We start from the raw sequence: 12091 nt of genomic DNA on the forward strand, positions 1-12091 counted from the left end.
CTCTGATCGTAGCGATAAGGACTGTTTCTCTCCCTCTCCCTCTGTCTCTCTCTCTCTTTCTCTGATGGTCCTGTCTGATCTTAGTGGAGATGGAGATGAGAGAAGGGCTTGGCCAGGCTCGGGGGCCGGGCTGGAACCAAATCCTCTTTTAATGGAGCCTCCGATTGGAGAGAAATCTCCCTAGGAGTCACCTAATGGGATCCGACATCTGTCACAAGCCGAGAATATTCACAGAGCAAGCACATTCAACAGATTCATATCACAAATACAATATCACAGATGCCAATCCATTTTGAAATACAATCCACTGTGCCATAATATAGTCAAATAAAGCAAATCGCATATCACAGGCGCGCTACTAACGAATCCAATCGGGACTAAAATGTAATCCATACTTCGAGAACTATCTACATAATACAACCATATCACATCAATAAAATCTTCTAATCCAATGAACATTTAAATATTCGGTATGGTGTTATTACAGATAAACAAATTCGTATCCCATCTGTTGTATTATTCAATCAAGAGAAGTCTAGCATTAATGCATTGATGTTATTCTACAAACATAAACAAATTCGCAATAATCCAGCTAAGATTTAAATATAATACTTGGTGCAACTCTCCTGATATTACACATTTAAATGAGCCCAGAGTAGATAACATATGGTGTTAGACAAACGCACACCTCATAAATCAGTTTCACTTATTCTTGTGGCAATGTTAAATGTAATAGTGGGTCTTATTGCACCAGCAGCAACCAGGTTCAGTAAATCTAACTGACATTTAAATATAATACCCCGTGCTATCAAACTCACATCTATATCTAACAATTCATTGAAGATTTGTATTTCTGGTATGGTACACCTAAGTAACCACGTTTATATAATACAATAGCATTCAACGCAATGGAAAGCTAGACATAATCTATCATATTGCGCACATAAATAGACTTTTACCGCGTCATCCACGGTAAGAATTAAGTCAATGCATGTTTGAATACATTTTGAAACTTACATCATAAACAAAAGTCGGAATACGCAGCCTTGTCTCTCACTGCAGTCGGTCCTACGTTGGTTTAACAATCATCTTACACCATGAAAAATGTTGGCATTATATTTTTATGCTCGAATAATTCTCTCTGGGATCTCGATCATTGTACTATATGGACCCTAATCAAGTATACAGCTCATCACCAACAAAATCAGGCCGAATGCAATTTCTCATTATTGCAGAAGTTGATCATATTTACCTGTTCTACGTGATCACCCCAGCTCAGCTCCAAACACTTTTGTTTAATCTATCACCATCTTTGTCTTTCCTCGCATCTTTTTCGCAAATAGTGTGTTTTCTCTTCTTATTTTTAACTCATGCTACGGTACGTCAATATTGTCATCGCCACGATATCCACACTTGCAGCGTTAACATTCGTTACTACTTATTTCACTTCGTCCGTCCTTATCAACATTCACACATGCCATATTAACTCCTAATCCCTTTCCATACATCCACTTGATGTGTGTGAAATCTCATATTCCCCCTTTACTTCAACTATCTTTTAAAAATATTCTTTATTAGATGTCTATTAATTTGAAAATCTGTTTGCATGCAAACGTAACTGCATAGAATAAAATGAACGACCGGTCTTAAAAATCTGACGTCATCATGAACGGCGGTCATTTAATGGTGTGTTTACATCAATATATTGTTGGTTTACTATGACCCAATCAGAATCTACGGACTTTATCACATGACGGTTTATCATCACTGTAACAATAGAGAAGTTGGCACTTCCTAAAATTAGTTTTAAAGATTTGCAACTAAAAGTTAAGAGTCGGTTCCAGACTAACATGAATAACAAAATATGTCAAAATAAGTAGTTTCACCAAAAAATGAAAAAAGAACTGCAGAGAACAACAGCCATTCAAAATATTTTGTTGTATTAGCTTATAGTGAATAGATAAGTAGTGGGAAATTGGATGGGCTTCATCTCTGTACTACATTAATTTCTCTAGTTCTTAGTATAATTGCAGAAAAAACAGCTCTTCTGCTTAATGGAAGGTGTTAGAATATGCTGTATCTATGAGTATCTTGGTGTCTAGTTTTGGAAGTCTTTAACCTCATTCTTTATTAAACTAAGTGAGAAAGCTGACTTCAGCAGCTCTAGGCTGGTGAATAAGTATCCTTAGGATTTCAGGATGGGTTCCTGTATTTGAATGGGAATATAAATGACTACTCATGGCCTAATCATCAATTGTTCAATCTGCACATCTTCTACGCTGCTAAAACAAAGTACATTTGCATGTTCATTGGTGGACTCATAAGAAACTGATACTAACTTCTCCAGAACACTGAGACTACCAAAATGATTGGAAACTGTTTATTTAGGGTAATGCTGGCCCATAAGTGAAACATCAGAAGGTTGATATACTTTCACTAGAGACCCAGAAGATCTGCTTTATTCAAGTAAGAATATTTTGACACTTTTTCTTTCGCTTTCAAGCAGATAATCTCATTAGTGTTAATGACCAATGTTCTGTAACATTGACTTTGCTAATAACCTTGTCTTACTTTGCTTTTGGAGAAAATGTATAAGTTGGCTTAACTTAACATGCACCAATATTTAGGGTTATTATTTTGAAGAAGCAAGGGATCAAATCTGGGAGCCTCCTGCTTCATGGTCTGGTATGGAAACACCAATGCCCTTAAACAGCCAAGCCTACAAAAGGTAGTGGATATAGCACAGTCCAACACTGGTCCACCATTAATTGACTAACTGAAAATGGTTCAATTTTACCTCCACAACTCAGATTTGTGTTGAAACTGCAGAGGTTTTCTACTTTCTTCAAGATTCAATGTGATTCAAATTTTTCAATTCAGAAAATCCATATATGTATCCATGTCCTATTCTGTTAAATGAAATTACATTGTCATGAATTGCGAGACACAATAGGCATAGTTGGAAGTTAGCATTAATAATTCCAACTGTGATGTGATGAGAATGAGAGAACCTACAGAATGTTTCTATATATTAGAGGCTTGGTACTGAAAAATGTAAGTAGAATTGAAAGTAACTGATTATGTTACTCAGATATAGTAATGGTGCAAATATAAACTGGCAGAAATAAATGCAAGTTGGCAGTACTATTGGAAGAATTCAATGGACAAGTATTGCATGTTCTACACTTGTAGACAGCTTATAGTAATAATACTAGAGTGAAGGTGAATGACTAATTCTCCTACACCTGTGCACCACACTGGAAAAAGTGACTGAGATTGATTTTATCTACATAGTTTATAAATCTATCATCTACCCTTTGCATTTTTTTTCTGGAGATTACCCTGCTTTTATTAGGAGCATTTCCTCTAGTTTCTGTTATTTTAAATTGAGATTGCTTGTACGACAACATGCTTGCTGTGTGCAAGTCAATTACCATTGGCTGCTTTCTATTCGTTGGGCAACACAGCCTGAGTTTCTTTGGAGAGATGTCTGGTGAAGGAGAACAGTTGATATAGGTAGGGGAAGAATATGGAAATGTACTTACATATGTAAACATTTTCTTCAAAATGTAGAGTGCAAAGAAAAGTATGTCTCATGATGAGATCATGTAGCATAAATGGCCAGAGTTTCGATATCTCTAATTATGAGGTCGATAAAGTGAGGACATAGAGACTATCTGCTTGTGGTCTGATTGGTGGGAGAAGGAATCAGAGAGGACATAAGTTGGTTGAGCTGCCTGTCTATCTCAGTAGAGGAAACTGCTTAGCTGAGGTAAGAGAAAGACATTAGAGTGTCATCCCAGTAAATGTGACAGAGACAGGGAAACTGGAGCAATGGAACAGAAACGTTACTAGAATGGAATATAATAAAAGGATAATTGTGAGAATAAGTGACTTAATATAAATGTGATTGAGAAGTGTTCCTCATGCATTGAGGACAAAATCCAGGAGTGGAAGAGACACCCAGGAAAGGAACAACACACCTAATGTAGTTGAGAAGAATGAATGTGAAATATTGGATGGGACAAACTTAGAATAAATAAGTTTTTAAAGACCTTAGCATGACTGAAAGTGGATAAATAATCTAGGTACAGATGAAATCTATCCCAGTATGTTAGAAAGCTCTCTGTAACTATTCAGTTCTGTATGGTTACTAGAGCTGTGATGAAGGATTAGAGCTCTGTTAACATAGTGCCATTGTTTAGAAATAGAGAAAGGGTGTATTATATAACTACAGGCCAATTAGCTTTACTGGACAAAATATTGGAATCACTTCTCAGGAACAGTATTATCCTTCAATTAACAAAGTACAAATGAATTAGGCACAATGTGCCTGAGTTGTAAGGCGAGTTGTTTCTGACAAACTTGAGTGAATCTCATGAAGAGGTAACAAGGAAGGTTGACATGATCATATTTGATATAAATTAAAGGATTTTAGCAAAGTTTTTGACAAGATTCCACATGGAAAGCTGGTTAATGAAAGTAACCAGTTCTGCCAAAGGGTTTCAGCCCGAAACGTTGACTGTATTCTTTTCCATAGATGCTGCCTTGTCTGCTGAGTTCCTCCAGCATTTTGTCTATATTGCTTGGATTTCCAGCATCTACAGATTTCTCTTGTTAATGAAATAATCAACCAAGGGATCCAAATAAGAGTGACTAATTGGATCCAAATCTGATTCTGCAACAAGAACCTAAAGTTAATGGTTGATGAGTGCAAAGGAGTTGTACCTTTGTTTTTTCAATTAATTGTTAATTGTTTAGACAAATGTGGGTGGTATGATGATGAATGTGGTACATGATTCATAAATTGATCATACAGTTGGTAGTGATGAAGAATATTAGACTGCAGGTAGCTATTGATAGCCTGGTCAACTGGGCAGATAGAATTTAATTCAAAGAAGCGTTAGAATCTGTATTTGAGGAGGTGCAGTAGGTGAGGCAAGGGATTTTAGGGAAAGGATCTCAGTAATCAAGAAGCTGCCCCCATCCTACACATAGAGATGATTGGGATATAGTGGTGCACTCATTCTCAGTCCTCTTTCTGAAATATAATTACCTTCACCCACCCTATCCTGCATTCCACAATCTCTACTCTTTGTAAGATTCATGCTGTTTAAAATGTCTCCCACTTGCCCCTCCTATCAATATGACCAGTAATACCACTTGGTCCATCCGGCTGTTGCTTAAAGCTAGAAAAGACAACATCTGCTGGATCTAGCAAATTTCTACAGAAGTACCATGGAGAGCATCCTGACTGGTTGCATTGTTGTTTGGAATGGAATGGAGGCACCAATGCACGAGATCGTAAGAGGCTTCCAAAGGGTTGTAGACTCAGCTAGCTCTATTATATGGATAGGTCTCCCCACAAACTAAGTCATCTTTCAAAGGCAGTGCCTTAGGAAGGTGGCAACCGTCATTAAGGACCCTCACCACCTGGAGCATTCCCACTTCTCCTACTGCCATCAGGGTGGAAGTACAGGAGCTTAAAGACCCACACAATATTTTAAGAGCAGCTTCTTCCCCTCTGGCAAGAGACTTCTAAATGGTCCATGAACCCACCTTGATAATCCTCTTTTTGTACTATTTATTCATCAGTTTTTATTGTAACACAGTAATTTGTTATGCCAGCAGGGTACTGCTGCCACAAAATAACAAATTTCATGACTTACTGTATTCTGATTCTGATTCTGCACCACTTCATCTGTTCTGATCCTAGACTACAGAGAATTCCTTATAGCTGGATCTGCCTATAGCTTGATTGAACAGTAGACAGGCCAGGAGGATGGGTAGGTGATGTATTTTGCACCCCGGGTGGTACCTCCACCTTAATGGGTGGGTTCATTCTTCAGTTCTTGTCATTTTCCTGGACTGGTCTTCGCCAGTCATAGCCACTTAATACACTTAATGCAGAGTTTGTGCTGTTCAATGGAAACTTCTGTACCTGTAATTATCAAATGAATTTAATTGAAATTTGAACTATAAATTTTCTTGCGTAAATATACTCAAACATAATTTGTGGCCAATTTCCTGATCATGCCCGAAAGAAAGAAAGTTTCACCAAAGCAAAATATAGCAATGTTAGTTTTAATAGCAAGTTTTACTGTTATTTAGATTGGGATAAGTCTGAAACATAATTAATTTGAATAGCATTCAGCAACTGGAGGTTCACCTTACTCTAGAGCCAGCTAGAGTAAGCCATATTAAATTTGGTAATGAATAGTGAATCAAATTTAGCTAACATACACTAATCTGATAGCAATCATAATGTTATTGAGTTGAATAGAGTATTTAAAAGGATGTGATATGAAACATGTAATAATACTGTAGTTTTGGGTAAGACTGACTAACATGATGGTATATACCGTGGTTAAATCTGCTCATGGATAAAATAACAGCCAATTGGTGGTAGATATTCAGGACAGTAATTCACTATTTCAGGAAACAATTTACATATTTACCAAGCAAGAACTCAATTTTTTCAAGTAAATGACAGTAGAAGCAAAAGAAGACAAAAGGAAAAAATTAATACAGTTCCTGGTAATTGGAAATTGCAAAAGAATTGAAAAAGTTGATCAAACAAATGATAAGACCTGTTTGAAAAGAAGCACCAAAAAAAAATGGGGTTTATCAAAAGCAAAACAATAACATTTACAAATATTTTAAGGAGAATTGGGAAAATTTGTATTATATTTTATACTTATGTATTGATTTACATTATAAAGGAAATACTGAATGGTCCGAATGCTAATACGAGGAAATCTGCAGATGCTGGAAATTCAAGCAACACACACAAAAAAAACACCAGGCCAGGCAGTTGCTATAGGAAGAAGTACAGTTAACATTTCGGGCCTGATGAAGGGCCCCGATGAAGCATTTTCTGTGTGTTTCGTATGCTAATTTTATTTTGGTAATTACAGTTGGAGAAGAGGGTTGCATTCTACTCATCCTAAGGAAATTAATTTTTATTCGGGGACAAGGACTCACTCATAATAATGTAGGCAAAATACCAGAAATGGAGAAAATAATGACAGTAAAAAGTAACAGTCTCCTATGCTCACATTTCTTCTGTCTCAGCATTTTATAGTAAAGCAGTGAAAACACTTCAGAGCTATAACTATCATTTTCCAAAATTTCTGTGGTTCTGGAGCCAAGAAAATGGCTTGTTTCTCATTAGAAAGTTGTGCATTCTCTTCCACTGTTATCTTAAAAAGGTGAGAGACAAGAATCAGGGAATTATACAAAAATTCTTTCCTCTGGGAAATCACTAAAGTCAATAATGATGATTAGTGTTATGGAAAACTGAAAATTTATACTTGATTTCTAAAAAAACAGTTGTGCCTAATGAACCAAATACAATGTTTGGAACTGGTGATTAAAACGGATTTAATGGATAGTGGAATGTTTGTCGAGGTTATTTGGTGAAGTTCCTGATATGAGACTGTGAGCTAAAGCTGGAGATAATTGAAGGTAAATTATTGACGTGTCTAGGAAAATGGGGTAGGAAAGCTTAGATTCAAATTGGTGATGGTGTTCTGGTATTATCTGCTTTAGGGACCCAATAATTCTCCCTATTAAAAAGCTACATATCCATGTTTGCCTATAAGATGGGTAGCATTCTGTTCAGTGCAGACAGAAGTCATAAGCAAATGTGCGCAGGATGGAGTCATACTGTCTGGACATAAAAAGGATAAACTGACTCCGTTACAAATAGTAAAACCTGAAGCAGATTCAAAAAGACAAGGTTCGATGTACACAGATTACTGAAATGTCAGGGGCAGGTACAGAAATAATTAAAAAATAATGGAATGCTGGCCAATATATTTAGAGGGCAGGTGTGCAAGAGACAGAATGAATTTTATATGTTTACAAACCTTAGTTAAACTATTCCTGGGATATTATGGGCTGTTTCTGGCACTGAATCTCACAAAGGATATGTTGTCCATCAAGAGAGTTCAATATTACCTCAGTTTCCAAGGTTTAAATTATAAAGCATAATCACTTACTCTAGGGTGCATACCCTAGAATTTGCAAGATTAAATTTGGTTCTATTTTTCAATATTTTAAGGGAAATAACAATTATGGAGAGAACCATGGTTTTATAGATTGTGGAGATTGAAAATAAGAAGCAGTGTTTAAAAATTAGGACTGGCCTTTCAGGATTGCATTTAGAAGCTTTTTATACACATTGAGAATGGTAGTTATTAGGAATTCTGCTCTGAAAAGTACAGTTATTGCTAGTTCAATTGCTAATTTTAAATTTGACTGACAGACTTTTGTTGACTAAATCCCTAAAGGAAAGTAGGAAAAGGTGTGTATATGGAATAAGGTCACGAATCAGCTACAATCTCATTAAGTCGCTGAATAGTCTCAGGGGTTTAAATAGCCATTTCTTCCCCTCTTGTGTTTTTGTGTTCCTAAATCAATCCCACTAGCATCAACGTTATTTCCAGATTTAAGAATAAAATGAACTTAAGTGGTCGAATTGGTGCACATATTCTTGAATTACTAATTTAGTAACCACAACAGTTCACGTATTGCCTCAGGCGAAGAACAGGTGAGAGAAACGAGTACACAAACTGCTATGCTGTTTTTAGAAATGCAGGTGGTGAAACGGGTGTTTTTCCCCAATGTTTACAACAGGCATCTTAGTGTGAATCAGCACTGGGATCATGACACTTTGTACAAAACAACTTCTTGTGCAGACTGCTAACTTTAGCATTATTAAAGAAAACTGAGCAAATTAAACCCAATGGCTTGATTTTTTAAAAGTTTTCCTTTTAGGGATCTGGTCATCTGTAGTAAAAGCCAGCATTTAATGCCTATTCCTAATTGTCCTTCAGAAGATTGTGTTTGAGCTGGTCTTCTTCAATCACTTTAGTCCTATTGTTTAAGGTACTTGCACACTGATATATTTCCAAGTCAGGATGATGAGCATCTTTGAGGGAAAGCTCCACGTGTGGGTGGTGTCCGCATGCACCTGCTGCTGCTGGTGGTCGTCACAGGCTAGCGACTTACTGTGGGAGATGCCTGAGTGACTAACTAGATTGTAATGAATGTTTAGAGTGGTTAACAGGGTGGCGATCAAGCAGGCTGCCTTATCTTGTATGTTGTCAAGCTTCTCGGGAATTGTCATCCAGGAAAGTGGAGAATATTCCGTTGCACTCCTTATTTGTGACTCATAAATGGTGGAAAGGCATAAGGATGTCAGGAAGTAAGTCACTTACCATTGAATACCTTGCTTGTGCCTTGTCCTTGCAGCCATTACACCTATCTGACCACTCTACGGGTATTGACGATGGGGAGCCTGGAAGCGGTGATATCATCAACTTCAAATGAATCTTTCGTATTGGAGATGGTCATTATCCATCCCTTTTCATGAATATTGCTTACCATTTATCAATCTACATCTGAACGTGTCTAGATTTTGTTGCATATACATGTGCATTTGCTGAGGGGTTTTGAATGGATTTGCATATCTGCAAATATCCTCACTTGAGATCTTCGGATAGAAAGAAGGTAATTGATGAAGCTGCTGGAGGTGGTACAGTCTGGCCTGTTGAGGTAATATTACTTTGTGTATTGTGTGTGAGTTATACGCACCGTGTTGTGCTCCTTGGTCTGGAGGGAACTTTGTTTTGTTTGGCAGGATATGGTGGAAATAACAATAAACTTGACTTAATTTGGCACTTACAGGAAGAAATTCAGCAGAGATGCCCTAATGGTCCAGCCTCAGCCTTAGCTTATTGTTATTTTAGTGTTTCAAGGCTGACTGCCATCTTTCTTTATGTGTGACATAACTCTAACCAAAGGAATGTTTCCCTTTGTTGGTCATTGACTTCAACTTTACAGCCGGGCGCTCATGCTAGGCCTGGTCTAATGCTGCCTTAAAGGACAGGCATCTTCACTTAACTTTTGGAATTCAGCACTTTGGTTCATGTTTGAACAAAAGTTGTGATGAGGTCTGGAACCATGTTGTTTGTTATAAGTGTGTGATTAAGTGCCACTTATTGACAATGTCAGAGCCTTTGCTGTGACAGTACCCCACTATTTCTCTTTCACACTATTTATTTATTTATCTATCTATCTATCTATCTGTTATTCTATTTATCAATCAATTATATATCTATCTATTTATTTATTGTTACTTAAGAATTTTTTATGTCTTTCATTGTCCTGCTGCCACAAAACACTAGCTTTCAGAAAATAAGCCTGATTCTGATTCTGATTGAGTGTAGAAAGGTTGGGCAGCATTATATTGGATCTGACCTGTTTTGGTGAAAGGAAAATACCTGGGTACTGTCAGGTAGATGCTGCTACCATAGCTGTAATGGAACACCCTGGCCCCTGGCACAGCTCGTTCTGGGGTGCTGGCCTTCATTGCTGCATCTGGGATATTGCATAGTTCTGTAACCTTTGCTGTAGTTTCCAACCATTTCTCGGTATCATGTGGCGTGAATCAAATAGATGCAAGATTGGTTTCTGTCACAGTGGGGATCTCAGGAGGAAGCCAAGATGGATCATCTCTTCGTCACTTCTGGAAGAATATAGTTGTAAATGTTTCATCCTTTTCCTTAGCCCTCGTCTGCTGAATCTCACTATTACTGTGGACAGAAACTGTATGTTTAAAGTAGTTTCAACCTTAACTGTTCTCCTCAAGATATCAAAACAATAACGACAATTTGCCTGTGTTACCTTCCATCATAACACTAACCTTATTTTTCTTCTCCGAGTTAAAAAGCTTTCAGATAGCTGGATTTAGCCAATTGTTCCTGCTGAGATTTGGCTGACTCATGAGCGGAGTCCAGGCAATTCACTGCAAATGTCTAATGACCCCAGAGCTGTCTATCAAGGGCCATTGACCTTGCACACAACACAGCCCTAATCTAAGTCCTCACCCAAAGCCAAGCTGACAAACACTTCCCCAGGATATCTGTCATCAAGAATTTATTGATCTATGGCAAATAGTTTGAATTGCCTGTGATATGGGCTTCTAAGTAAGTGTAACACAAACCAGCAAATCAAAAATGCCAAAGATACTCAAATCTATTGAAGCCTCTTTCCTTACTCTGAGCAATGAATTTCAGCAAGTCTTTTTGTAACTTCCATGCAACTTGCAAATTGCAGATGCTGATTCTAATTGCAACCCTTTGTGTTTTGTTGCCACCAATCAATAAACTTAATGATCATCTAATGGCCCAAATGTTTATTTTTATGATAAATCTCAGATATAAAGCAAAATTTTCAAACCAAGGAAACTGTCTGTGATGAAAATTTAATCTCTCTTTTACAACAGGCCAATAATGTGTATAAGTTATTTCTATCAACAAAATGGTTCAGAAGTTAAAAAGTAATCCCCTTCACTAGCTGGAAATTGCGCATTATGTTTGGCCAGCTATCACACATCAAAGAGGTCAGTGAGAACTTCTATGTTATGAATATACAGTGGCATACAAAAGTTTGGGTACCCCTGGTCAAAATTTCTGTTACTGTGAATAGCTAAGCGAGTAAAAGATGACCTGATTTCCAAAAGGCATAAAGTGAAAGATGACACATTTCTTTAATATTTTAAGTAAGATTACTTTTTATTTCCGTCTTTTATAGTTTCAAAATAACAAGAAAGAAAAAGGGCCCTAAGCAAAATTTTGGGCACCCTGCATGATCAGTACTTAGTAATACCCCTTTGGCTTGTACACACTTTTTGTAACTAGCAAAGAGTCTTTCAATTCTTGTTTGGGGGATTTTCGCCCATTCTACCTTGCAAAAGGCTCCTAGTTCTGTGAGATTCTTGGGCCATCTTGCATGCACTGCTCTTTTGAGGTCTATCCACAGATTTTCTATGATGTTTACATATAAACATAGAACAATACACCACAGTACAGGCACTTTGGCCCACAGTGTTGCGCCAACTCTTAAACCCTGCCTCCCACATAACCCCCCCCACCTTAAATTTCTCCATATACCTGTCAAGTAGTCTCTTAAATTTCACTAGTGTATTTGCCTCCATCACTGACTCTGGCAGTGCATTCCACACACCAACCACTCTCTGAGTAAAAAACCTTCCACCCCTTACCTTATGTCCTCTTGTACTGAG

General features: G+C 37.3%; 1 long non-coding RNA gene across 2 annotated transcripts in view; it reads left to right on the forward strand.

The window, feature by feature from the left end:
• LOC132393288 (uncharacterized) overlaps positions 1 to 12091 on the forward strand; it is a 115048-nt gene that overhangs the window by 33665 nt on the left and 69292 nt on the right. The gene's annotated exons all lie outside the window — the stretch shown is intronic.

The sequence above is a fragment of the Hypanus sabinus genome, chromosome 4 (assembly GCF_030144855.1).
Source record: "Hypanus sabinus isolate sHypSab1 chromosome 4, sHypSab1.hap1, whole genome shotgun sequence".
Taxonomy (NCBI): Eukaryota; Metazoa; Chordata; class Chondrichthyes; order Myliobatiformes; family Dasyatidae; genus Hypanus; species Hypanus sabinus.